The sequence below is a fragment of the Capricornis sumatraensis genome, chromosome 17 (assembly GCF_032405125.1).
Source record: "Capricornis sumatraensis isolate serow.1 chromosome 17, serow.2, whole genome shotgun sequence".
NCBI lineage: Eukaryota > Metazoa > Chordata > Mammalia > Artiodactyla > Bovidae > Capricornis > Capricornis sumatraensis.
In genome coordinates this window covers 58085254-58088543 of record NC_091085.1, presented here as the reverse complement: position 1 = coordinate 58088543, position 3290 = coordinate 58085254, and positions in this window count along the sequence as shown.

Below are 3290 nucleotides of genomic sequence, written 5' to 3'. Positions count from 1 at the left end.
ACTCCTGCAAACCAGGAGGTCCATTCCATATAGCCTCAGGGCCTTTGCACAGGCGGTTCCCTCTGCCTGGGTCACCTTTCCTCTAGAGACCTGCACCCTTCCTCCAAAGACTGCAGGTCTTCAAATGCCACCTTCTCAGGGAGGCCACTCTGACCCTCCTCATTTGAAACTGCAACCCCCAGACCACTTGCACACTCCCCAGACACCCTTCCTGTTGATTCTTCACCCTAGTCCTTCACCACTGAAGGACACACAATGTATCTGACTTGTGAACTGTCTGTCTCGCCTAAGGAGGACAAGATGCTTGTCTGTCTTACTCCCAGCTCTAACTCCAGCCCCAGAACAGAGTAGGTGCTTTAGAAAGAATCGTTCAATGAATGAATGTATTCAGAAGAAGAATAAAATCTCCCAGTAGCAGCCAGGAAGTGCCCAGCAGTGCCCTCAGCAACCCTTGGAGGATATCCATTTGTCAGATGAGGACACCAAGGCACGAAAGTGTCTCAGCTTCCTGGGACTTGCACCTGGGTCTGCAGGAGGCTTCCCAGGTAGCACTAGTGCTAAAGAATCTGCCCTGCCAATGCAGGAGATCCCTGGCTCAAGAGGATCCCCTGGAGGAGGGCATGGCAACAAACTTCAGTATTCTTGTCTGGAAAATCCCATGGACAGAGGAGCCTGGCGGGCTACAGTCCAGGGGGTTGCAAAGAGTTGGACATGACTTAGCATGCATGCACTGCAGGAGGTCCACCCACTGCAAAACCACCCCAGAGACTCAGGATGCCAGTCCAGGGCTGGATATCACAGACGAGACAACCAGAACTCACCCTCAATCTGCCTCTCAGTGTTTTAGCCTGAGAGAGACCTTTTCCCATCTCTCGGCCTCAGTTTGCTCCTCTGCAGAATGGGGCTACGTAAGTGACCACACCCCCACTGTCCCTCCCGGAACACTGCCCCAGTCCCAACTGCACCAGCATGGCCCTGATGGGGGAACAGCAGTGACTGGTACTCAGCAGCCTGAGGAGAAGGTAACAGATCTTGACCCCACCATGAACACTGAGGGCCAGAGTGGAGGCTCTTCAGACCCTCCTCCAACCCTCCCTGGAGCCAGGCCTGGCTGACAACCCTCTCCAGTCCTGGAAGAACAGCTTCGTCACTAAGAGGTAAAGAAAGATGCTGGAGGGACTTTTCTGGTGGGCCAGCGGTTAAGACTCCGCACTTCCAATGCACGGGGTGTGAGTTCAGTCTGCAGTCAAGGAACTAAGATCCCACATCCTGAGCATGTGGCCAAGAAAATATATATTAAAAAAAAGAAAAATGCTGGGGGTGCTAAGTGAGTGCTTCCTGCCTGCTGAGAACTGGTGCCTGGGATACCCCATGCCCTATGTCCCAAGCCCCAGTGGCTGAACACCAATCCCAATCAGTGGCACAGAGCTGGGAAAGGGCCAAGCTGACATCTGCAAAGGCCCAGTGCCTACTCCCCAGCACCCACTCCCACTGACCAGCCCTTCCTCACTGGCACGGATTGGGTGGGCACCCCATGTACCCTCCAGGATGTGTCTCTGCTTCTTCCCCAAAATTCCTGACTCTCTGGAAGAGTTGGGGGTTGGGGAAGGAGAGGGAGTGGCATTTCCTCATCACACCCATAGGGGTCTCTGGGGGGACATGACTGCCTCTCCCAGGCTAGGGACAGTTGGCAGCCCCCTGTCCTGGGAGCCAAGGACAACACACAGGAGACCTGCAGATTCAGCCCCCTCCTCTGCTAGGGCACCTGACTGCTTCAACAAAAATACAAAGCACCAAGATATTAGCAATGATCTGCTCATCACCAGTTCTATGGGGGCATTTGATTCCATCCCCATTCTACAGATGCAGAAACTGAAGTATGAGGTGGCAAGGGAACTTGCCCAAAGTCACAGAGACGGTAAGTGACAGAGGGCAATATGCACTCAGGCAGTCAGGCTCTGGGGTCCCTGCTCAGGACCACTTGCCTTCCCTGGTTAAAATAAAATAAAATAAAATAAAAGATGCCTCCCTCTCTGGCTAGCCAGGCCAGTACCTGAATCCTCTCCTTCAAGCCAATGCTTAGATTTCCCTGGTGGTCCACTGGTTAGGACTTTGGTGCTTTTCACTGCCGGGGGCCTGGGTTCAATCCCTGGTCAGGGAACTAAGATCCAACAAATTGCACTGCACAGCCAAAGAAAAAACAAGCCTGTGCCCAGCCCACTGACCCACCTCTGGTCTGCCTTCTCTTTCCCCTGACACCCCAAACTTTGCCAGTGCTCCCTATGGCCTCCCTCCAGTCACTCTGGGGGAGAAGCTCTCTAGGGAGACTCCTGCCTTCAGAGGAACCAGGTGGGTGGTGGAGACAGAGAGGGCAGTGGGCACAGACATGCCCAACATGGGCCTCAGTCTGCCCAGTGAAACGGCTGTGAAATGGGTGCGTTGAGGAAGAATCCACCGGGTTCCCTGGGAGGGTCAAAGAATTAGTCTCAGCCAGCTCTCTGCTTTCAGCTGAGCCATGAAACAGGTGATCTATGCATGCTTCCCTTTCCTCATTTGTTAAAATGAGGATAACAGTCCGTTTTGCAGCATCACCATGAGGGTGACAAAATGGGGTCACACGAAAAGCCCTAACTGGTGATGGACTTTTGAGCACCTCCTCTGGGCCAGACGCTGTCCCACAGCAGCCCACTGAATCACTGCAGCGACCCTGCGGGGTTTATGGAAGGGCAGATGGAGGTGAGTGACCTGCCCTGGGCGCTCAGCATGAAAGGGGCGGAGACTGGGACCCAGGTCTCCCACTGGGCACAGTGACCACAGTGGCGCACCGGTGTCCAGCCCCGCACCCTCCTCCAACATCCAACGTCCCAATTCAAGGGCCCGCACACTGGCCCTGCCCTCTCTGAGACTGCACATCGGCCGCGCCCTCTCTGAGTCTGTACACAGGCCCCGCCCCCTCTGAGCCTGCACATTGGCCCCGCCCTCTCTGAGTCTGCACACAGGCCCCGCCCCCTCTGAGACTGCAGCCCACCAACAGGGCACAGAAGCCATGTGCCCGTGAACCCCAGAGATGAAGAAAATGCATAGTCCCACAGCTGCACTATCGGGGCAGCTCCTTCTCCCAGGCCCTGTCTGAACAGCACTGCATCCGGTTAGAAAATATTCCATCCTGGAGGACCCCACAGCCTTCACAGTGGGCAATGGTGCTGCCCATTCCACACCCCATGAAGCCACACGGAGCGCCCCCCCACAACCCCACCACATCCACCCACCAGTAGAATATGGCAACCTAG